We start from the raw sequence: 26,436 nt of genomic DNA, 5'->3' as shown, positions 1-26,436 counted from the left end.
CTGCTTACATGAAAACACAGAAACATGAGTGTCAGGAACCTGTCACCACAATAAACATAACTGAAAAAGTGACAGAACCCTGACAATTGTATGCAACATATTTTAAACGCTTTCAAGTTCCGTACAAACATCTGTATTTATGTTATGCAATTTTATCATAATTAGGCTATGGGTGTAATTTTAGAAAAATTCTGGTGGTACCATTTTGTTTTTATGTTTTGATTATTATGGTCTCTAAATTATGCTTTTGTGATTATTAAGTCTTCTTGAAATGGTATGGTTTTAAATACAGGACTGAGTTGTGAACTCACCATAAAACCTAACAATTTTCTTCTTATGTTCTTCTATTTTACAGAACCAAATCATATGATACTGCCCACATAAAGCAAATTATTGATGTGATAGTGCATACTGATAAAAAAATATTCTCTACTCAAACTGCAGTACTCTAGTATATACTGTAAAAAATAATCATAAAAAAATATGGGCAACAATCAGTCAACCATAGAGAAACATGGATACACAGTGGTGAGTAAACAAGAAAATACAATGCTGGTGAAGAACAAAGAAGAAGATCACTTTGTCATTAAAATAATCAATTCTGACCAGGTGAGATGTACACTGTGTTTGATAATGAGATTTGGAAATGAATTAGGTAATTGTAAGTGTGACAAATTGTGACACACATCTGTTTGTCTGTTCTCAGGAAGATGTCTTAAACTCTTAACCCTCAGTCATCCATACATAATACAGCATACGGAAACATTTCAAGGTAAAAATACATAATAGAAAAATAAGTGGATTTAAGCAGGCTGTAATGAATAAATCTGCTTTCAGATACTGACTGCATGTATCTTGTATTTTAACACTGTGAGGGTGGAGATCTTTCTCAAAAAATCAAAAGCCAAAAGGAGACGTTTTCTGAAAAGAAGGTTTGTAGATTCAAATATAAAATATAACCCATTACAATTAAATATTAAACCATGTGTAATGCTGGAGATCTTTCTCAGAATGAAAAGTTCAAACAACAACAGCAAAACAATGTACGTTTTGCATTCGTGAACTAAACAGACATTCTTGTGAAAGCATGTAGTCTGTTAACTATAAAAACAGGTATTTAACACATGATGCTCCATCAACATGTGTGAGAGACGATGGCGCAAGGGTTGTGGTCCTTTGCGGTGGGGGTTGTGGTCGCCCCGCTGTTTGTGGACGCCGGTGCTCGGAGGTCCCGCGCCTGCGGTGGATTCGGCCTGTTTTCCCCAGCCTGATTGCTGTTGCATCGCAGCCTGTCATGGCTCCTTCCGGCATGACACATGGTGCCCCGTGGGCTGACACCGGGTGGGGAAACCCAGCGTCGGTGAGGAAATTTCGGCCTGACTGTCGACGTGGTGTGAAAACGGCTAATCTGCGCGCACTGCAGCGGGCCCCAAAGCCAGACAGTTTGGATTTAACTCTTCGTATGGCCCTGATTAATGCCAAAACACTGGCCAACAAAACTTTTGTGCTAAATGATTTTTTTACATCTTATAAATTTGACTTTATGCTGCTGACCGAGACCTGGCTTCATGTTGGTGAGTGCATCCTTTTCTGAACTTCTCCCTCCCAACTGTACATTTTTTAGCTCTCCTCGGACCACTGGTAAAGGTGGAGGACTTGCCACTGTGTTTATATCCACCTTCCAGTGTCGGCTGTCTGCATCTGTCAACTATTCGAGCTTTGAGCTGCAGCTATTCGAATTAAATGCCTCTTCTCCGACGCTGTGTGCAGTTGTGTATCGTCCACCAAAATTCAACAAAGATTTTATGCAAGACTTTGCTGATTTTATAGCAGGTCTAAGGTTAAACTATGATCATTTTATAATTTGTGGTGATTTTAACTTACATGTATGCTGTGAAAACAAACCTATGGTTAAAGACTTCTTAAATCTTCTTAACGCTTTTAATCTCACTCGGTCGGTGTCTGGCCCAACACATGAAAAAGGACACACATTAGACCTTGTGCTGTCTCATGGCTTGTGTGTTCATGTAAATTAAATATGTAACGTACAGAGGTGTAGTGGTAAAAAAAAGAGGTGGGTAAACTATAAATTCTGGTGGACCACGACGTGGTCACCCGGTAAGGTGGGCCACTGCCTACCGGTGTATGTGTATCCTGATGACATCGCTATAGGCTATCATTTGATGGTACTACCAAGGGTATCACTGGTTGTTCCCTCATCATAGGTCACACAATCACTATTCAATTCATACATTAATCTAAGTTCTTGTTAAAGAGACCCAAGAAGGAATAATATGGTTGAAATCTATAAAGTTTACTAAATGACAAAACAGAGAGAACAAAAATATTTAAGAGAGATAGAGAGGGAGGCTTACATCCAGGGCTTCCAATGCAATGCACTTGATAATGATTAGGGATTTGGGATTATTTTCATAGTCGATTAATCTGTTGAATATTTTCTTGATTAATCAATTAGTTGTTTGGTCTATAATATGTCAGAACAATGTGGATCAGTGTTTCCCAAAGCCCAGGAGGATGACGTCCTCAAATGTATCGTTTTGTCCACAACTCAAAGATATTCAGTTTACTGTCACAGAGGAGAGAAGACACTAGAACATATTCACATTTAACAAGCTGGAATCAAAGAATTTTTGCCCGCCACAATATCAACGCTGACCGCCACACATTGATTTTCGATGTATTTTTTATTTTTTACTAAGCCTATTTAAAATCGTATTTGATTGCAGAGAGCCGTAGCGCATTCGCGCAGCACTAGGCTACCTCTCGCTCGTCCCTCTCTCTCTCTCTCTCACTCTCTCACCCGTACCTCTCTCTCTCTCTCTCTCTCTCTCTCTCTCACCCGTACCTCTCGCGCTCTCTCTCCGTCATGGAACACCGCTGCATAAATCTGTCCAACACAGCACTGTCAGTTATTACTTATTAGCCAGCATGCAAGGAGCCTAGCTAATAAGGAGAGCTAAGTTATTGTTAGAATACAGCTGGATTTTTTAGGTCAGCACGCTGTATATAGCTGGTAGTAGTCAATATCAATGCACGTGCATGGGAAACACTGGCAGCAGCGCATTATGAAAGACTTCGTCATAGGTTTAACAACCTATGAAACTAAAAATGAACAATATGAAACTAAAACGACATAAGCTTAATTTAAAATGGCTTAGGAACTATCTATTTAGAGGTGGATAAACGCAATTTAGAGGTGGATAAACCCACTTTGGAGGTGGGTAAACGCTATTTCCGAATTTTGGGAGGTGCGTAAACGGCGTTTACATGGGTTTAGCCTCCACTACATCCCTGGTAACGTATGTATTTCGGATCACTTCCCTGTCTTATTCACGATTACAATCCCATGTTTTGTGGTCAAGTCAACTTTTGCACACTGCCGCCGTGTAATTAACAGTCAAACCCCAGCACACTTTTATGCTGCGTTCAAAGACTCTGTGCTCTATAACTTGGATGGAGGTGATGTTACTGGTGCTGATGGACTTATAACTCTTTTTAATTCAACCTGCACAAACATCTTAGACTCTGTAGCTCCTTTGAGGATGAAACGCACTAAAGCGCTTTCAGAGCCTTGGCTAAATGACACCACCCGAGCAATCAGACGTACATGTCGGCAAGCTGAGAGAAGGTGGAAGAAAGACAAACTCAGAGTGTCATATGAAATTCTACAGATATATATCTGATTATCAGAGAGCTGTAAAATTTGCAAAATCTGATTTTATTTCTAAACTGGTCGCAAACAACCGTCACAGGCCACAGGTTCTTTTTAACATGTTTAACACCATTACAAATCCCCGCAACTCTGTTCCTATTACACCTACATTGGACCTCTGTAACTCTTTCCTAGAATTATTTGTTGAGAACATTTTTGCTCTTTGATCTTCTGTAACCACATCCTGCGACCATGATCCCTCTGTTCCTCCTATATGCCTTGCGGTACTAGATCAGTTTGAGCCCATATCAATCTTCTCCCTATCTGAGGTGGTCCATCATCTGCGACCCACAAATTGTCCCTCAGACAGCATTCCCTCTCGTTTGATTAGAGAAGTCTTTGATACCATTGGACCATGTATTTTATCATTGATAAATACTTGTCTTGTTTCTGGTCATGTTCCGTCCACCTTTAAACACGCTGTTGTACAACCCCTGCTAAAAAAGGAAAATCTCAACCCCTCTGTTCACGCCAACTTCAGGCCCATCTCTAAACTGTCCTTCTTATCTAAAGTCTTGGAGAAAGTACTTTTTATGAAGCTGCAAACTTTTTAATCAATAACAATGTTTATGAAAAGTTCCAGTCCGGCTTTAAATCCCGTCACAGCACTGAAACTGCACTTTTAAGAGTTTTTAATGATTTGATTTTAACTGTTGACTCAGGAGTCTCTGCTGTCCTAGTGCTCTTAGACCTCACTGCTGCCTTTGACACTGTGGACCACTCAATCCTCTTGTCACGGTTGGAAAATTGTGTGGGAATCAAAGGTACTGCACTAAGGTGGTTTCAATCCTATCTAACTGACAGGAGCTTCTCTGTCCACCTTGGTGATTATTCCTCTGAAACTGCCCCATTTACCTGCGGTGTCCCTCAAGGTTCTGTCTTAGGCCCCATCTTATTTTCTTTGTATATGCTGCCCCTGGCCTCCATCTTTGAGAGGTACGATGTCTCTTTTCACTGTTTTGCAGACGATATTCAAATTGATTTGCCCCTGAACGTAAAAAAAGGGCCCACTGCAGCCCCTGTTTGATTGTATGAAGGACATTAAAACGTGGATGAATCTAAATTTCCTCAACTTAAATGGAGACAAGACAGAGATCATAGTGTTTGGACACCCTGAACTCCTTGATGTAGATTCTCTCGGCCCTTTAACTTCAAACAGCCGCTCAACTGTGAGGAGTCTTGGTGTTGTGTTGGATGGTGCATTTAAGCTTGATAAACAGATATCCGCCACTGTTAGATCGTGTTTTTTCCAGTTGAGAACTATAGCCAAGGTAAAGGATTATCTCCCTCCTAAAGATTTGAAGAGGGTGATAAATGCCCTTATAACTTCCCGCCTTGACTATTGTAACTCCTTATATGTGGGCTTAGACAAGTCATCGATTCAGCGTCTGCAGTTAGTCCAGAATGCTGCTGCCCGCTTCCTGACAGGAAAGAGGAAGAGGGACCACATCACACCTGTGTTGCGCTACCTCCACTGGCTCCCTGTTCATTACAGGATTGATTTTAAAAATTGTACTTTTAACATTTAAATGCTTAAATGGATTGGCTCCATTATACTTAACGGAGCTTCTTCATGTTCATACTCCAGCTAGAGCGCTGAGATCCGCCAATCTCCTCCTCCTGGATGTACCTAGAAGCAGACTAAATACCAGAGGTGATCGAGCCTTTAGTGTAGCTGCCCCTAACCTGTGGAACAACCTGCCAGTCCATATCAGAACCTGCCCAACTCTCGAATGTTTTAAATCATTGTTAAAAACACATCTATTTTCTTTGGCATTTCCTTCGATTTAAGTCTGTTATTTTCCTGGTAACTTTAATTTTAATATCACTACATATCGTATACTGTATATTACAAATGTTTAATTGCTGTACTTTTACTGTGTGAGTAGTGTCATGTTGTTGTATTTAACCTGTGAAGCACCTTGGTCAACTTTGGTTGTTTTAAGTGTGCTATATATAAATAAAATTGATTGATTGATTTCCCTACCTGTTTCGATATTTAACATGTTATTGCTGCTAAGCTACAGTAGTCCTTATACACTAAGGAGAAGAACGGTAACTATGGCAAATATAATGCCTTTCAAACCAAGTTAATATATTAAATATTTTAATGATTAATATGAATTATTATAATTAAACAATTATTGTATTGTGGGGGCCTGGGGAGCTCAGTGAGTATAGGTACTGACTATCACACCTGGAGTCACGAATTTGAATCATGAGCATACTGAGTGACTCCAGTCAGGTTTCCTAAGCAACCAAATTGTCCCGGTTGCTGGGGAGGGTAGAGTCACATGGGATAAACTCCATGTGGTCGCTATAATGTGGTTCGCTCTCGGTGGGGCGTGTGGTGAGTTGTGTGTGGATCCCGCGGAGAATAGCGTGAAGCCTCTACACGCGCTATGTCTCTGCGGTAACGCCATCAACAAGAAATGTGATAAGATGTGCAGATTGAAGGTCTCAGACGCGGAGACAACTTAAGATTTAGGCAAGTCACTACACCACCACGAGGACTTTAGAGTGCATTGGGAATTGGGCATTCCAAATTGGGGAGAAAAAGGGGGGGATACGTAAATAATTATTTTATTATGTGTGAGAAATACAATATATGCTTAAAATCTATACAAAAATACAAAAATAAAAGTTGATAGGGATCTAAACATTGACAGAATATTCCGAGTTCAATTCAAGTTCAGCTCAATCAACAGCAATTGTGGCATAATATTGATTACCACAAAATATAATTTCGACTCACCCCTTATTTTTGTAAAAAAAAAAAAACACTATTGAAAGTATAGCCACAATACATGAATAATATCTGTGTAAACATGATTTACTGTGATAAAAACACTTACTAACCTTTTCTTTGTTGCTTTGATGACGTAATGTCAACAAACCCTAAAATGACTGTAAATATGACGACTTTACAGCTCAAATAACACATGACTTTCAACAAGAGTATGAATGAAAGTGATTTTATAAATTGATTAGCTTCACATTTCAGGAGGGTCAAAATTAAAATATTTGTGGTTATCAACATTATTCCACAAATGCTGTTGACTGAGCTTAGCTTATCTTTAATGTTAATATTAATAAGATGATGATTTGTTATTTTTCTTGTCACTATCTCTACAACAGGAACAAATTATCAAAATTCAGAACAATGCTTTAATATAAATAACTTTAAATTATTATTATTTATTTTGTAAATTAACATTTTATACATTTACAGATACTGGACTGGACTGTGAAGATTTGCATGGCATTGAAGTACCTACATGATGATAAAAATAGTCTACATAAAAACCTGCAGCCAAAGGTACAAACATCACTTAACATTGCATTATTCTAGGCTTCACTAAACCCTGTTCCACATTAAAAACTCTGAAGGTGCGTCTGAATTTAGTAGGGGTGTTCGAGTAGTTAAAGTGAAGATGTCATAAAACATAAAGGTTATACAATTGAGGGTAGTTTAATGTAAAATATAATAATAATAATAATAATAAATGCACCGGCATAATAAATAAATACATAAAAGTTGATAAAAAAATCAACTTGTGCTGCTCATGTGTGATATTCCAAAACATAATTACATGCTTCCATGAAAACCAGAAACATCAGTTATATGTAACATTTAGTCCATCAAGTATTGACAAATTATAATATAAATTCCTAAACACATGTTGTTTTGCTTTATTTCTAATATATAAAATAAACAATATACTGAATTGTATTGCATTACATTGCATCATTCAAACCACTTTATTTAAATCTGAATTGAGCTTGTAATCAATATGAGTGTTTGTTTTTCATGTCACAGAGCATTTCCTTTACAACATGCGGAACTATTCGTCTAGGAGAGTTTGGAGAGATTAATGAACTGTATGTGTTCCTCTAATGCAAAGAACTTATCAGTAACTACTGTATTTAAACATAACACAAGTAATACTACATTACAAGTAATATTACTAGTCTAAATACTTGCAATTCCAGTTCTCATTTTTGAATGAAATCTAAAGTCAATATCTGCTTGCATTATGACATGTACCATCCTGTTTCTGTTAGGTCCTCTGGGAAACAGACAGCAGAAAACAAGGTTCTCTCATATGTTGCACCTGAGATTTTTTCTGGAAAGCCTTATGATGAGAAAAGGTACAAATCCAAGTATTCCAATGTTAACTTTTTATTAAATAATTTTTTTAATTGTATTTTAATTGCTGGTGGTCAAGTGGTCTAAAGCACTAATACAATCACGGCAATTCATTGAGATTTAGATTTTCTACAAAAGGCATGAGCCTATGGAGCAATTAATGAGTATTGCCAGCTACGAGCATCTTGTTCTTTACCAGGGAACCAGGGTTATGTACGTAACCGAGAAGTTCCCTTTTGTAGATCACTTAACGCTGCATAATGACACATTGTGAATGATATAGCATAGCACCATGAGAACAATAGCGGCCAATTGTTTAAGCTAGATAGCGGCACACAAGCAAGCTTAAATATATAAGAACTATAATTCCACCTCTGTTCAAATAGAGAGAACATGGGAAGCAGGAATCAAACCCTTTATCCAGATTATAAAATCTGACAAAAGTATTCTGGGATGACCACCCTGCCACAATAAATTATCCTCCAAGGATGCTCCTCTCACTGTACCCCTTATAAGCCCATGCAATTGCCAAGCTAATAAGACATCCTTTGCTCACAGACTGATAAACCTTTGTTGCGGCACCAAAGCTTACAAACTGCTGTTCTGATTTACGCCACTGACTATTGTGGTCAACATAATCTTGCAAAGCCCTAATAGGGCACATAATAGATGACCCTTCACTCTCATCTGACTAAAATTAGGGAGGAGAGAAAGACTGCAAAGTCAAAACCAGTGAGCAAAAAGATGTAGTGACATCACAAATAGGATCAAACACTGATGTTAGAGGCACCCAAGAGCACATCTAATACCACAGACAAATCCCATGAAGGGATAAGAACAGGATTAAAAGGTCTAAACCTGCACACTCTGCGCATATAGTGAGACAAAAGAATGTCTACCGATCGAAGCCCCATTCACATGTGCATTTTCTGCCACTATAGCGGCAACATAAACTTAAGTGTTGTCGTGGCAACCCTGGCCCCAAAACACTCTGGCAAAAAAACTAAATATCACTGAGCCTATGGGGCAGTGAACTGGGACCTCCCTTCGTGCCAGACACCAGGAGGCAAGAACGCGCCACTGTTATGCATATGTAGCCTTCTCGTCGATGGGGATCTAGAATTCAGAATTGTATCAACCACAGCAGAGGATAAATGTCATGGTTACTGTCATTACCTCCATTCCCTGATGGAGGGAATGAGACCTTGTGTCGATGTAGTGACACTAGGGGTTGCTCTCGAGATCCCTGAACACCTCCCATTCTTTGAGAAAAGGCCAATGAGAATTGGTGAGTGGAATTTGTATGCCAATCCCGCGGACATACGTGTATAAAAGGAGATGGAATGCCAACTCCATTCAGGTTTTGTGCTGAGGAGCTGAGACAAGGTCCAGCCATTTCAACGGCTAGTACAGTGTTGTTGCAAGAGGGACCCATTGTTTCATTCCCTCCATCAGGGAATGGAGATTACGACAGTAACCATGACTTTCCCCTTCTGTCACTCACTCGATATTGTGTCGATGTAGTGACACTAGAGGTCCCTATAGAAAAACTCCACAACAGCTGAACCATGTTTCGTGAACTGCTGATGCAGGGGCAAGCAAGCTACTGCGTGCGTAATAGCAGGAGTATCAGTCTGCATGTAACCTCCCCCAACGCCCCAAAAGACATCACGTAGTTCCCCACATCCCTGAGGGGGGGGGGAGTGACGTAACTAGCATGGGAGCAGGCTGTGCCAGCCGCTGCCTTTTCTCTCTGTGTTTTTATCTCCAGAGTGTAATAGATTCGGCTGGGGCCAGTTAACACTAATTTGGATGCCGTGGATGGTGTTCTTTTCCTTTCCTATTCTTTCAGTGGGAAAAGACCCCATGGAGGCCACACCCTGGCCAGAGTGGAAGTTAACTTGTGGCGATACTTTATGTGGGCTCAAGAGTCGCACATGAAAGAGCCACGGTGTTATGTCCTGCCATGAAGGGGAGGAGCTCTTAAAACACAGTGGCCAGGGCAGAAAGGGCTATGCTCAAGGGAGACGCGGGTCCGCCGACTGGGAGTCCATACCGTGGAAAATACATCACAGGGGGTTACCGGAGTAATTGTCACCTGTGGAGCACCTATCCCAGTACAGAGTATATTAGTACCCATAGTGTGTCTGGCTGCAAACTCCTCCACCGAATTTGCGAGCCACAGGGCTAGGGAGGAAGGACATCCAGGGTCCACGACTTTGTGAACTCGACTGGGGGTAAAAGCGCACGTTCTCGCCTCAAGGGAGGGGAAAGGTGCTATATACAAGTGATACACCGGCCAGCTGTTCTGTATTACCAAACTCTACCTGTTAGTACCTCACAAAACACAGGACAAAACTGGCTCAACCTGGAGATTGTAAAATCTCGCAATGGTTTTGGGTGTAGCAGATGTCTGCTAGAGAGGTGCCATTGGCCAGTGTCCACGAGGATGCTACTCTCCTAGTAGTGTGTGTTCATATTCCCAAAGGGGCGGGCACGACCTGAGCTTGGTATGCCAGAGCAATGGCGTCCACGATCCACTGACTCTATCGGCTCAAAGGGGGCTCCCCGAAGGCCCAGGAGGACCTCAGAGAGATCCCATGAGGGGAAAAGCCGTAACCTGGGAGGATTCAGCCTCCGGGTGCCTCTGAGGAAACTGATGATCAAGTCATCAGTTCCTAGGGACTTACCGTCCAATGCATCATGGTGGGCCACTAAAGTGGCTAAATATACCTTCAAGGTGGAGGGGGACAGCCGCCCTCCAGCCTCTCCTACAGGAAGGAAAGCACTGACCTCACTGTGCATCTCTGGGGGTCTTCGGCTCGGGAAGAACACCAATTTGCAAACAAATGCCACTTCAGGCCATGTAGGTCTTCAGAGGTCTGGGTGCGGGTGCCAGATTGTGCCCTATCCCTGAGAAAGAAGTTCCTTCTTCAGGGGAATCTGCCCGGGAGGTGCTGTCGTGAGCAGCATGAGGTCCGAGAACAAAGTCTGGTGGGCCAACATTGGGCCACGAGGATAACTCGTTCCTTGTCCTCCCTAACCTTGCATAGGGTCTGTACAATTAGGCTCCCAGGGGGGAATGCATATTTGCGCAGCCCCCGGGGCCAGCTTTGTGCAAGTGCATCTGTTCCGAGGGGGGCTCCCGTCAAGGAATACCAGAGCGGGCAGTGGGAGGATTCCCGGGAAGCGAGCAGGTCTATCTGTGCTTTGCCAAATCGACATTGCACACGTTTGGAGGCGTCTGTCTCCAGCCCAGTTTGGAGGCGTCTGTTGTGACCACAACACATAGAAATGCAAGGTCTGTCCAAGGGCTGAATAAATGGCGGCAGAGCGGCGTGATTGCTACGCGATGTGTGCCATGCCACCATGCCCTTCTCGTGACATGAGTCTAAAGCCAGAGCTGAAGCGGTCACCGTGAGACAGTGAGCGTCAGCTTCCTTTGGGGGACTCTACGCCAGGGCCGAGAACTGGGCTCAGGTTTAGGTGGAGCCGCATGGGCTTTTACCGCCACAAGGGGATGCCCTCGGTGAGCAGACAGGGTGCAGGATCTTGAGCCGCGCTGGAGGAAGATGTGCTGGATGGCCTCCATCTGCTTCTTCACAGCTGAGAACTGCTGGGCGAAGTCCTCAAAGTGTCGCCGAAAAGTCAGATCTGGGAGATGGGCACTTTGAGAAAGCGGACTTTGTGGGTGTCCCTCATCTCGACCAGATTCAGACACAGGTGGCACTCCTCGACCACCAAGGTGGACATGGCCTGCTTGAGTGCTCAAACTGTGACCTTCGTCACCAGGAGGGCGAGGTCGGTTCCTGCAGCATGTCGGGATCAGGTCTACCCACTTGCAGTTCTTTGAGTGCCTTGGCCTGGTGTACCTGCAGGATGGCCATGGCATGCAGGGCGGAGGCGGCCTGTCCTACGGCAACTGTAGGCTTTGGTCACCAGCGATGACGTAGTTTTACAGGCTCTGGAGGGGAGCGACGGTCAATCCCACCAGGTGCCGGCGTTTTGCGGGGACAGGTTTATCACAACCGCCTTATCCACCTGAGGGATAACCACGCTCAGGGAATGGTGGAGGGTTCCAGTCCAACCCAATGCTTGCGGAGGCCTGGGCAAGCAAGGCGGTCAGCTCTGCATCAGCCTCAGACTGGGTCTACCCAGCGAGACTGCTCTCATTGAACTCCCCAAATCGCCTCCAGCACCAGCCGGGCCGGCCTCATACCCATGTGTAGAAGGCGCAGCACTTTCCCCCGGAAGAAGGAAAGCTGCGACCGTAACGTTGCCATGATCATTTTCTCGTAATGAGAATATGAACCATCCACAAACGCTACCTCAGTGTGATCACTGCTCAGACATGAGGTGCACCATATATCCAATAGCATACGCTTCTTAAGCGGTGAATGGAACAGCCGTAGTATTCAGCTTGCTGCAAGTACATCCACTGGGCTCCAATGTAAAAATCTGAATGGTGTGGGCATTCCAGCTCCTTTTATACCTGTATATCTGGGGGAGTGGCATGTAAATTCCATTCGCCACTTCTCATTGGCTTTTTCTCCGAGAATGGGAGGTGTTTGGGGCTCTCAACAGCTACCCCTAGTGTCACTATATCGACACAACGTCAAGTGAGTTTCAGAAGAGGAACAATCACTGTAAAGATTACCCCGTTGAGGGGCAAACCCCATATCTGAATAGTGTTCTTCAAATATATTGTCACAAACCCATCCCCCGACTCTACTTGTGATGTTTGTGTTTTTTACGAGGAAATAATTTGACCATGCTTTATCATTCAAATGACCCAATTTGATGCTGTCTGTAACAGCTGTCAGGCTGATATACAGGCAGACAGTGGAATTAATGCATGATTTCATGTTGTCCAATGATGCAGAGTAACCAGTAGATGGCTCTTGGCTTAATTTGTTGGCTGCTTTACACTCAGCCACAGTGTAAGGAGACACCTGTGCCTTCACTACTGTGGCTGATTGAATGGGAATTAATTATGTTTTTGCTTTATTGCATCTAGGCATGTGCCTAGATGCAATAAAGATTCCTGAGATTTGTACACAGCAGGGAAGCTTATTCTCACATTCTATTCACAGGCATTTTGAACAGAGAAGAGTGTGTGAACATGGGGAGAAATGGAACAAACTGGTCTGTCACAATGGCACCAGCATTGAGAATGGGAGGATAGCATGTTGTGCTCATAACAGTGTGTTTTGTGAACACTGCTTTTTGTACATTGAGTTTTATAGTGTTGGCCAAACATATTGGCATCCTTGGTAAATATGAGAAAAGATGGCTTTGAAAAAATCTGCAATGTTTTCCTTTTGATCTTTTATTTAGAAAATGCTCAAAACTCTAATGTTTAATTGAAGTAAAACAATTGAAAGAGGGGAAATATCTCAATATTATATAAATATTTTTCTCCAAATTGCATTGGCCATAATTATTGACACCCCCTAGAAATTCTTATGAGTAAAATATATATGATGTATATTCCCATTCATATTTTACTTTTTTAGTGCACCTAGGTGACTAGGAGCATGAAAATGTTCAGCCATGCCTTCCTGTTTCACAGGGGTATAAAAATGACCCATAATCATCAATCACAGTGGGATACACTAAAGAATATAGTTCTGATGTGTGGCAAAAGGTTGTTGAGCTTCACAAATGAGAAGTGGCTATAAGAAAATAGCCAAAGCATTTAAAATGCCTATTTCCACCATCAGGGCAATAAATAAAAAGTTCTATTCAACTTGAGATCTTCAGAATCGGCCTGGAAAAGGAAATATACAGTAACTATATTGTCTCCACAGTGAGGAGGATGGTTCAAGTGGCCAAAGAATCTCCAAGGATCACAGCTGGAGAATTACAGGCATTAGTTGGGTCTTGGGGGTCAGAAAGTCTGATAAAATATCAGACATCACCTACATCACCACACATTGTTTGGGAGGGTTTCAAGAACAGCCTCTGCTCTCATCCAACAACAAACTCAAGTATCTCCAGCTTGCCAGACACTACTGGAACTGGTTCTATTAAATTAAATGTGGTACTGGATCTTTAATGTTGTGGGGCTGTTTTTCTGCCAGAGGACATGGACATCTTGTTTGGATAAATGGCATCACAGACTATCAAATACCAACAGATAAAAAATCAAAACCTGGCTTACTCTGCCAGAAAGCTTACAATCGGGACAGGTTGGATCTTCCAGCAGGACAATGATCCAAAACAAATATCAAAATCAACACAAAAATGGTTTAATGACCACAAAATCAAGGTTCTGGCATGGCCATCCCAGTCCCCTGACCTGAACCCCATAGACAATTTGTGGGGTGAATTGAAGAGGAGAGTCCACCAACATGGACCTCTGAATTTGAAGGATCTGTAGAGATTCTGTAAGTAGGAATAGTCTTTGATCTCTTGCCAGGTGTTCTCCAGCCTCATTAGGCATTATAAGAGAAGACTCAGAGCTGTTATCTTGGCAAAGGGAGGTTGCAAAAAGTATTGAATTAAAAGGAGGAAATAATTATGGCCAATGCGTTTTGTAGAACAATATTTATTTATTCATGAGATATTTCTCCTTTTTCATTTGTTTTACTTCAATTAAATGTTAGATTTTTGTGAATGTTTTTAACAAAAGTTCAAAAGGATAAACAGTGCAGATTTATTTTCACAGCCTTCTTTGCTCATATTTAAGTGTGCCAATATTTTTTGGCCACCACTGTATACTCCATGCTCGAGACCTTTGGCCATGTGGGCAGAGGCAAAACTTGAGTTGAAGATTCTCAATGCTCGTTCACCATCACAAATTGCAAGGGGAGACTGAGCTAAACTGGGGACTTAGAAAGGGTTATCCCATAAACCGGTCCCAGCATTTACAATGGGGGTACAATTTATAGCGCTTGAGGCAAAGTGCTTTTCTATACTGGATACTGGATGTGTTATGCAACGTCTATATATATGTATAGATATACATACACTGGCAGCCAAAAGTTTGGAATAATGTACAGATTTTAATCTTATCGAAAGAAATTGGTACTTTTATTCACCAAAGTGTCATTCAACTGATAACAATGTATAGTCAGGACATTAATAACAATACAAATATAAAAAATATAGCTGCTAGCAGCAATTAATGGGTTCAAGCCTTTTAAGTATTGTATTTAAGTATTACTTTCAAAGTATGCAAAAAAAGAATGTATTTGTATATGTATATGTACTTTATAAGTTGCTGAAGTTAAATATGACTTGTGTTCAACGATCCTGAAACATGATTATTGTTATGGTGGTCATTTTTATTAACTTTTTAACTGTTATAAAGCCACAATGCACCCAATCTCCAAAAAGGTTTTAGAAGTTTGAATATTTATTTTAGTAATTATAGGCTTTTGGATACACTTGGTCAAACCCACATGATAAATGCAACCCCTAAATAATTAACTAAAGTTCAACTTTTTGATAATTATTGACCTAGGGAGTCCTAGATGTAGTTCACAATAGCAGATAACATTGGATAATTTACAATAATTTACACACCATTTAAACAGGCATTTTGCTGAAAAATTATTGGCTGCTGGCGGTTATGTTTTTTTATTTATCTGAGTCATATTGTAGAATATGTAAGCATTTGGCCCTACAAGAAGCATATCAATTTTCAACTTCATTGATAATACAGTTGCAGACTTATGAGCATCTTTTAGATGTAGCACCCCCTATAGGCTAATGCTTTCACAATTTTGTATGCAGACTCAAAGTGTATCAAGTTTCGTAAAACATTTTTTAGCAGATATTGGTAAATACGCACAAAATGGATGACGCCTGACCAATTCGTTGGCTCATATCTTCGCAATGCTTTGACAAGTCAAATTTCCTTTGATAGCTTTTTGTTAGGAGGGTTCATAGTAGACACACACCAATTTTTATGAGAATCAGATATACGGCCTAGAAGGAGTTTGAAAAAGTTTCTTTTTTAGAAAATTTGAATAGTGGAAACATTTTATAAAATGCCATAAAACGAAGATATACATTTTGTAGGTCTTGGTGCAAGAAATTGAGGAAAAAATTATTTTGAGAGTATTCAACTCGGTTGCGGAGTCATTGTTTAAAATGTAAATGTCCTTGTTTTAGCACCACCTTGTGGCTGATTTTCATGAAACTTGGTACACAGCCATATTCTAACACTGTGTATAAATATCTCAAGTTTTGTAATGGTCGGCCATTCAGATTTGATGTTATTAGCTGCTGAAAATTATAGGAGTGGTGATGGTGTAGTAGTCTAAAGCACATAACTGGTAATCTGGTAATCAGAATGTCGCTGGTTCGATCCCCACAGCCACCACAATTGAGCAAGGCACTTAACTCCAGGTTGTTCCGGGGGGATTGTCCCTCTAAGTCGCCTTGGATAAAAGTGTCTGCCAAATGCATAAATGTAAATGTAAATATGTTAGCCTTTGGCCCCTACAAGATGCATAGCAATTTTCAACTTCATTGATCATATGGTTGCAGAGTTATTAGCGTTTTTTTGTTGTAGCGCCCCCTATGGGCAAAACGTTTTACAACTTTGCGTGCATCCTCAGAATGTCATGTTGTCTATGTTTATCAAGTTTCGTAACATTTGGCCTTTTCATTTGGTAGATATTAGTCAATACGTACAACATGGACGACGCCAGACAATTTGTTGGCTTATATCTACGTAACGCTTTGACGAATCAAAATTCTTTTGATACATTTTTGTCAGGAGATTTCATAGTAGACACACGCTAATTCTAGTGTGAATTGGACATTGGCGTAGGAGGGGTTCAAAAAAGTAGGTTTTTCGAATTATGCAAATTAGCGTGAACATTTTCATGACAGAAATTAAATCTGAGATATAAGTCTTGTTCGATTTGAGCCAAGCAATCCAAAGATGTAACACACTTGAGGAGTTATGGGCCAAAACGTAAACATGATAACTATAGCACCACCTTGATGCCAATCGGGCCGGAATGATAGACTGTAGTACTCTGGGGGACTACCTTCCCTCAAAATTTCAGCTCTCTATGACTTATGGTTTGGCCTGCACAAACAGTTTTAGGGCAGAATAATACAAATAATAATAATAAAATAGGGATTACAATAGGGATTCACCCCTTTGGGCTTGAATCCCTAATTAGAAAAATAATTTGCAGAACTTCTTAAACTACTTCAAAGAGTTCTTGTCAAAAAAAGAAGTTGGTAGAATTCAATGAAGCTGTCAGCTGAGGACATGTGAGGCGTCTATTTCTCAAACTAGAGACTCTGATGTACTTATCCTCTTGTTTAGTTGTACATCTGGCCTTCCACATCTCTTTCTCTCCTTGTTAGAGCCAGCTGTCCTTTGTCTTTGAAGACTGTAGTGTACACAATTGTATGAAATCTTCAGTTCTCCGTCTGTCACTCACTCGACGTTGTGTCGATGAGTTGACACTAGGGGTCGCTCCTGCGGAGACCAGACATCTCTGATTTTGAGAAAAGGCCAATGAGAATTGGCGTGTGGAATTTGCATGCCACATACGGGTATAAAAGGAGTGACGCTGCAAATACACATCAGATATCTTCTTCGTAGCCGAGAGAGCAGTCACAGAGCTGAATTCCTCTGCCGTTCATTCATCTCTACAAGCTGTTGGTTTTACAGCTCTTTCCAGCAGTCCTCCCCCTCAAACACTACGTGTCTGGGCTCCGCAGGAGTAACCCCTAGTGTCAATTAATCGACACAACGTTGAGTGACGGACGGGAATGGAGGTTACATTAGTAACCAAGACGTTTTGTGGCAATTTCAAGCTTTGTATAGCCTTCATTCCTCAAAACAAAGATTGACTGACGAGTTTCTAGAGAAAGCTGTTTTTGACCTAATACTGACCATAAGACATGCCAGTCTATTGCATAAGGTGGTTACTCAAAAACAAACACAAAGACAATGTTAAGTTTCATTTAATAAACCAAATAGCTTTCAACTGTGTTTGATATAATAACAAGTGATTTTCTAGTACCAAATTATCAATTTAGCATGATTACTCAAGGATAAGGTGTTGGAGTGATGCTGCTGTCTAGATTTGATAAAAAATGTCTTTTTTCAAATAGTGATGGTGTTGTTTTTTACATCATTAATGTCCTGTCTATACTTTGTGATCAGTTGAATCACACTTTGGTGAATTAAATTACTAATTTCCTTCCAAAACAGCCAAATCTGAACATTATTCAAAACTTTTGGCCACCAGTGTATATTGTATTGTATTTCTTATATTTGAACAGTTTCTGCTAGGGGTGTGTCAACTTGTGAGACAAAAAAGGGGGGTGCAAACTTATACACTCGACTGTATATGAATACTGACCTGAACTGAACACTGACATCCTAACCTTCTTAATCTTACATATTTTAAACAGTGAAACTTGGAATTTGGGATGTGTCATCTATGAGTTGTGTATGCTGAGGAGTGCAGTAAGTCTTTTTTTATCAATAATGCTAATTATGATGTTCTTATGTGTCCATGTGGGGTTTATTGGCATGTTGTTTAAACATGATACAATAAAAGACTAAAGGGCAGACTGAGCACCGGGCATTTTCCTGGTGTGAAATTACTGGCAATAACCAAAGACAACATATTAAGCATAAGATGAGCTCTGAATAATCACAAAATGACAAATAACTGAAAGATTTCTGTCAACATTAAAGCTATGACAAGTACATAGTCATTTGCATAGTTTATTTATACCGCAGGGAGCTGAAGTGCGGCTTGCTCAATAATAAAATGTAATTAATGTAAATATAAAATTGCTCGGATAAAAATTTCGAAAATAAGCCCTGCAAAAGTTAGTTTTTGGCTATTCGAGTCTTTGAGGCTTACTTTGTTTAAAGGACAGCAAATACAACTTGTCAAAGCAAAGGGCTTTTCACTTTTTCCAAAGAAAAATCTGAGGAAGGAATTAAAACACTGCAGATATAAAGACTGAAAATATTAGCATTTCATCTGCAAAATATCTGCAAAGTTCTACTCTTTAAGAGGTCTGTTTATTTTGTTTTACATATATTTATATTTTTTTACATGTACATATTCTGACCAACTTTGTTTTCATTTTTTTTAATAAACATTTACACAGTTATGTGGGTAATTTACATGACATTTTAAGCATTGCCATCAGTGTCATGCTGTTTGACACTTTCTTCATTTAACAATTTTAAACATAATTTTATCTTGTTTATATATATATATATATATATATATATATAATAATTATTATTAGGGCCCGAGCACTGAAGGTGCGGAGTCCTATTGTTCTTCTATGGATTCATTCTTCTTTTCAAGGTTTTCGGTACTTTTGGGGTACATGCGTGAAAACTCATTAATGTTTGCACACACATCATAGTCATCATAGGCCAGTGGTGGCTCAGCGGTTAAGGCTCTGGGTTACTGACCGAAAGGTTGGGGGTTCAAGCCCCAACACCATTAAGATACCACTGTTGGGCCCTTGACCCTATCTGCTCCAGGGGCGCTGTTTCATGCTGACCATGCGCTCTGACCCCAGCTTAGTTGGGATATGTGAAAAACTGCATTTCATTGGCTCTGCACAATGACAATAAAGTTGAATCTTAATCTTACAGATGTTGAAAAATCCCTATTATGTTAGCCTGAATGTCTTGATAAAAATACAGATTAATATCGAGGCATTTTACATTTTAAATTCTGAAGGGTTGCAAGATATCTTAAATGCTGTTGGCATGGCAATGCATTAAATGTCATGATTCCTTTTTGAGCATATTCACATGTTTTGAGGTATCTGGCATAATTTAATTTTAAAGTTTAATGTTAATAAACATATTTATTACATTTTATATAAATAAACTATAATAAAAATATCAACTGAAATGTAAAAATACAAGAAATATTTTTCTGTGAGGCAGATGCTGTTCAGACATTTTTTTTAAGCTGTTCAGACCTCCCTGGAAACTGGCCTGCTTTCTGTAGTTTAGCTGATAGCTTTACCCATCCATCACACAAACATGATTTTAGCTTGTGTGTAGCTTCCTGTTCACAAGGAAAGTGTGAGAGGGCTGTTTGCAGTTGGACATTCTGATAGTCTGCAAACCTTTTTGGTGACTATTCAGTGTATAGATTTGTTAAGAAAACTGTTGGCTACCAATTGGAAACTGACGATTACAACGTTCAATTTAAGTCTGCTCCTGTTGCATCAATGGTTTCTATTTACAATGTATTTTTGTAGCGGTTGAGTATTCTAACCAATCACTAACATGTCCATTGAGCAATGAAACGGCAGTGGCCAATCAGAGCCGCATCGATTAGTCCTCCGTCCTATCAGTAATGACAACTGATACTAATGCTTTATGTTCCAACTCTGTTCGTGGTGGCACAGGAAATTTAATACTGAAGAAACATCACCTGAGACACAAAAATAAGCTGTAGAACAAGAGCGAAAAGCACTTTGTAATTATTTTGGATGCATTGCATATTGCACTGCTCACTTTGAACATAGATGTTAAATACACTGCAAGTGAGCAACACAACAACTAAAATGCTCCCGTTCTAATCAAGGCACAAATGTGGTGTAAATATTTGATTTATTATGCTGATTAGATAGCTTTGTTTTTAATGAGAGCATTCATGAGAGTTCAGAACATTGTGCGGAGCGTCATTGAGCTAATGTAGAAATGCAGATCTCAAACAGAGATGCTTAACCTGCATTGAGTGACAGCAGTCATTGTAATGGGAGAGTTTGTTGTGTTGTTCGAATTCAGTTTTGTTTTGTCATGTTAATAAGTAGGCCAATGTGAAATTGATTTGTACAAAATAGCAATAAAGTAATTCGGCTGAACTGTTCTAAGTGTGTTTTGGAAGTGTAGCCAACATAAAGAATATAGCATGAATAGCATATTTCAGGAATCACCATCATTGTTCACGCCTGCTCTAATAAAACCCATTTGCCACGCAGCTTGTATTGATAGATTTAACATTTTAACGAATCGCACAAACTCGGAAGCAAATGACTGTTTTTAATTTCCAAAGTGCACCCACTGAGGCCAAAAATTATCCAAGGATGATCTTACATGAACAAGATCACCATTGAAGATCTAACGGGATTAATGGTCCCCTGTCTCTCCATGAAATGTCTTAATGGGCAGAGTAACTTTTTACTTCAGATTTAAATCAGCTGGTAATAAGGTTGAATATTGATATTATTTACTGTATGTGAACTAATAATTTAAGCAGTAATTTAACAAAAAATGTTTTTATTTCATACCATATCCATTTAAATATGTTTTTATTTTCCTTTCCTTAACAAACATTATTACAATATAAAATACAATACAATATAATGCTTAAAAGAAACTGGAGCGTAGCTCATATCCACCATTGAAATATTCTACTCCGAAGAACCACCGGGGCAGGCAGCAAAACAGCAGTAGTAGTATTCCAGGCAGAGTAATAAATAGACAAGCAGCAAATGATTATAACGTGGTAATCCAAGGCAAGGTTAAAACACAGAAAAGGCAACACCGTGACTATTCAAAACGCTCAGAAATGTAACCGGGGCAAACAAGACTTCGCAATTTGTGTACTAACAGACAGGGCTTAAATAGTGTGATGATATGGAACAGCTGTGGGGTAATCAGACCAGGTATGCGGGCATTAGGGAAATGTAGTCCAATGTTAATATTCAGGTGAGAGAGACCTCTGGTGGCCGATTGTGGAATCTTCACCGGTGACAACTGGATATATATATTAATGTGTATGTATTGTTTGTTTCTAGTTCTCATATGACTGACACTTACACTGTTACTCTAAATATTTTGGGCATGGCTGGCAATTTTCGCACTGGTCCCAAGTCAGCTAGAAAGCATAAAAGCTTCCATGACTCTGTTTCTTATCCAGGTCCATGGCCAATTTATAGTCCCAGTCTGCCCCTGTTTGCAAACTAGAATGTGCAAAAAAGGTCAGAGCTGATCAACAAACATAGTCTTCTTATTTTGTCTCTCAGATAATAATAATTTGATTTAATAATTAAATAATAATTTTGTCTCTCATAATAAAGCTGTTGATTCAAATTAATTCAATTACACCCGCAAAGTAACCTCTCATCACCAATGAAGTATGTGCCATTTTCTGAGCGAATTATAGAAACCTGCCCTCTTCTACAGATAAAGTTACATATATCGTTTATAGATATATGTAACTTATAGGTATCAAGAGAGTTGGCTTCTTCCAAATGACAAACTATGTCAAATGATAAATGATACCCCATACATTTTCACAAGGCTACATCCTCTCTTTTTTTCAAAGGGTCCAAAATTATCTACACCTACATGCGTAAACGGTTGATGGCAACAAATTATGTCTTGGTAGATCTGCCATTTTTTTCAGTGACTCTAGCATTTATCTTTCATCTGTTTTCTGATGGCTGCGTTAGCCAGTGAAATACAGAATTTGTTTTGCAATTTTTCAAGAATCTGCTGCGACCTGTTTCTTTGTTTATGTGTTTCAGAATTAGAGAGGTTATGTGGTGCCGTTTATTAAGAATTGTTGGATGTTTAGCAGATTCTGGCATTGCAGATTCATTTAAATGACCACCTACCCAGAGTATGACGTCCTGCACTACTGGGTCTAGATTGTGAAGAAGAATAAATAGTTTCACATGTTTTTTGTTCTGCAGGGAGATTTGAACTCTGCAGGATAAGACTATCTCTGACAATAGCTAATCAAGCTTATCATCAAATGAATGAGTTTTTCTGCTCAGTGTCTGTTTCAGCTCAAATATTTGTGTCTGCAACTTTGCTGTTTGTCTGTGTTGTTCTCAGTCTGAATGAGGGCTGCTTAAATTTCACATCTCTTGTTTGACAGGTACTGAATTATTTCCTTCAGCTGTATCATCCAAGCAATATATTTTTCAGTCTGTAATGTTCTGAATAATACTTAGCAGTGATGGAGCAAGTCACACTTGTTGGAGTCACAAGCAGGTCTCAAGTTTTAACCATCAAGTCCGAGTCAAGTCTTAACCTTCAAGTCTGTGTCAAGTCTCAAATCTTAACCATCAAGTCCCAGTCAAGTCTCAAGTCTTAGACATCACGTCCGTCTCAAGTCTTAACCATCAAGTCCATGTCAAGTCTCAAGTCTTAGACATCACGTCCGTCTCAAATCTTAACCATCAAGTCCCAGTCAAGTCTGAAGTCTTAGACATCACGTCTGTCTCAAGTCTTAACCATCAAGTCCATGTCAAGTCTCAAGTCTTAGACATCACGTCTGTCTCAAGTCTTAACCATCAAGTCCATGTCAAGTCTCAAGTCTCAGTGCAGACAAATCAAGCAAATCAAGTCGAGTCCTGCTAAGTATCAAGTCAAGTCAACTCAAGTCAGAGTACCAAACAGAAAGAAATAAAAGTTAACATTAGGGCTACATAATTTTTTTGTCCTGAAAAGATATACATATTATTATATACATATCTTTACATTTATATTATTTCAACATATTTGCTATATTATTATCTGAAAATAAAATCATATAAAATAAAGTTCAGTTACTTACACAGAATTACACAAAATTTTCAAAATCGCAACAAAGCTCGAATTTACATTATTGTGTCTAAAATTGGTTGCATTTACAGAAAATAAGGTTTGCCAATACTTTGTGACTAAGTTGTGAATGATGGGGCCGCATAAAAAACATGAAACATAATTTCATAATAGCTAAAAAATATGTGTAGAAAGGACGAGACAGGGGGCAGTGATGCAGTCCAGTAAGGCTCTTTATTTATTTTCCTTTTTATGTCTGTGCAGTCCTCTCCAATTAAATCAACATAACAAAAACTTCTTCAACAGCAGGCCAGGGTGACCTCCGGCCTGCCTACTACCTCCCCTCCCATTTCTGGAAAGGAATTCAGTGACAGCCACCTGCGCCCCCAGTCTTTGGACCACTGTGAACTTAAAAGGCTGGAGAGCCAGATTCCTCCGGGTGATGCGGGCGTTAGTATCCTTCTTGCAGTGGAGCCATTGGAGTGGGGCGTGATCTGAACAGAGGGTTAAGGCCCACCCCAGCAGGTAGTACTGGAGAGTGAGGACCTCCCAATCGATGGCCAGACACACCTTTTTCATGGTGCTGTACTTTCCCTCAAGGAGAGCGTACGGCTGATGTAAAGCACCGGGCGCTCCTCCCCCTCCACCACCTGTGAGAGCACGGACCCCAGTCCTCTGTCTGAAGCGTCCGTCCGTAAAACAAAAGGGAGAGAGAAATCAGGGTAATGCAGTTGCAAAGTGCAGGTTTTTCCAGCGTGAAAGCATGTTGGCACAACTCCGTCTGGGGCTCCCCTTTTAGTGAGATCAGTCAGTGGGCTGGAAAAATTAGAAACAAACCTTCGATAGAAGCCGGCCATCCCCAGAAACTGTCTCACCTCCTTATTGGTCTTGTGTCTCGGGCAGGTTGCGATCACTGTGGTTTTATCAATTTGAGGTCGCACCTGCACGTGACCAAAGTGGAACCCCAGATAATGTACCTCCATCCGTCCAATTGTGCACTTCTTCGAGTTTACTGTGAACCCTGCTCATCGTAGCGGCCTCAGATGCTGCATATGCAGCATACGCAGCGTGCGGTCTGGGGATTAGGTCCATAAGCCACTGAAATATAGCCGGGGCCCCAAACAAACCGAATGGATGGGTCATAAATTGGTGTAATCCAAACAGTGTGGAGAAGGACGTACATCGGCGTTAAGGTGATCTGCCAATATCCCTTTGTCAAATATAGTATATACTATATACCAAATGTGCCATTTCCCCTCTTAAGTTTATTGCAAGGACCTCAGCAGAGATTGTTACAAAGATACTCAACAGTTCCTATGAAGCTCTTTCTGAGAACTACTCTGAAGACCTTTGTCAGCTAGTGGAAGACTCCCTTCAGATCAATCCAGAAAAACGTCCAACTGTCAATGACATCTTACACAGGCCTTTTATCATTGCACATCTTTGGGTTAAGGTGAGATACATTAATACATGATCTATTATTTCAGACATTATTTAATTGCTTTACCAGGGGACATGTTTCTATTGACATTGATTTTACACCCCCCCAGAGCAAACAAACAATCAAAGAGCTATATGAGCGTCTTCAGTTACTAAGAGACCTGGCAGATGGTTTGGAGAGGGTACACTTCAGCACAACTGTCGGCAGTCTGACTGGAGGGGTGATAGGAACTGCTGGAGGAATCACTGCACTAGTGGGTGCTATTCTGGCTCCTTTCACTCTAGGAGCATCTCTGATAGTCACAGGGGTGGGCATTGGAGTGGCAGTAGCTGGTGGTACAACAGCCGGTGTCAGTAACATCAGAAACATGGTTAGCCAACGCTAACCAAGAAAAAATTACCTCCACAGTTTGCTGCATCCAAAATATCTCTGAAGCATTGCAACATATCCAAAATGAGTTTTCCACAAGCAATGAGAATTATTCCAATGAACAGCAATGGGCAAATGCTGGTGCTAGATTTGGCCGGGGACTGGGAGGAATTCCTGAGCTTCTCCGTTTAATTGAAGTCTCAAGTGTTGGGAGAATTGCAGCCCAGACTGCAAGAGTAGTGCGCATGGCTGAAACCCTTACAACCGTTTTTTCTGCCTTATTTTTAGCTGTTGATGTGTTCTTTATTGTTCTGGATTCTAGAGAAATCCACAATATACGCAGAGATCGTGCTTTAATAGAGAGTCAAAAAGAATCAGAAAGAGCAAACACTGATACAAACCAAATGCCTCAGTCAGAGCTCAGGGATTCAACAAATCTGCTAGACACACCTGCAAACACACAACTAACTAACACTCAACCATCAGAAGAGCTAAAGTTAAACTCAAAGACCATGCAATTTGTTAAAGTCATAAGAGAGACTGCAGATCAACTTGAAATTAGTCTGGGTGAGTTAAGAGACATTGTGGATAAAAATTCTGAGACACCTGAAACAAATAACTAGATTAATAAGGAGTGGCGGTAGTACATTGTCCTTCATCTTAGATACAGAACATGATAATATTGATTAGTATAGTGGTGGTAATAAAGGTAAGGTAATGGTAAAATTATATCTTGGGTTTTCATGAAAATGCATCTAAACCAGTTCACAAGCCGTTGTATTACAATTTTAATGGTGAAGAATTTTATTCAGACAAATAATGCAATTATTTGTCATTTATCCTTCTTATAATGGTGGTCAAACATGGCTAATTCCAATATAAAATTCCTTACATATTATGATGAAGGTACACGGACACTTTAATCCATTTCGTGTGCATTTATACTACCTTAATTCCTACATTATTATGGTGGGAAAAATCTAAATGAGTTGCTTGTCTTTTTATTCACGTAGTCATTCTTTTCTTTTAATTTAAAAATCAGCTCAGAAACACATGAAACTAGTCTAAAGTGCTGCATCTGTGACCTATGTATTATGCGCCAGCTTGATATGACAACGAGAAAGCAAGAGCTTGTATTACCTCCCTGTTATGAGTTAAAGGCTTAACGCAGCCTTCAGCACTCAGGGAAAGAGCACATGAATTGAACTGAA

The 26,436-nt window shown here is 40.1% G+C and overlaps 1 pseudogene; it reads left to right on the top strand.

Moving 5' to 3' along the window:
• Positions 1 to 483: 483 nt before the first annotated feature.
• Positions 484 to 25,848, top strand: LOC127645918 (uncharacterized; annotated as a pseudogene).
• Positions 25,849 to 26,436: the final 588 nt, after the last annotated feature.

This window comes from Xyrauchen texanus, chromosome 1, assembly GCF_025860055.1.
Source record: "Xyrauchen texanus isolate HMW12.3.18 chromosome 1, RBS_HiC_50CHRs, whole genome shotgun sequence".
In the NCBI taxonomy this organism is placed as follows: Eukaryota; Metazoa; Chordata; class Actinopteri; order Cypriniformes; family Catostomidae; genus Xyrauchen; species Xyrauchen texanus.
Note: the sequence above shows the minus strand (reverse complement) of the source record. Positions and strands in the feature narration are given on the sequence as shown.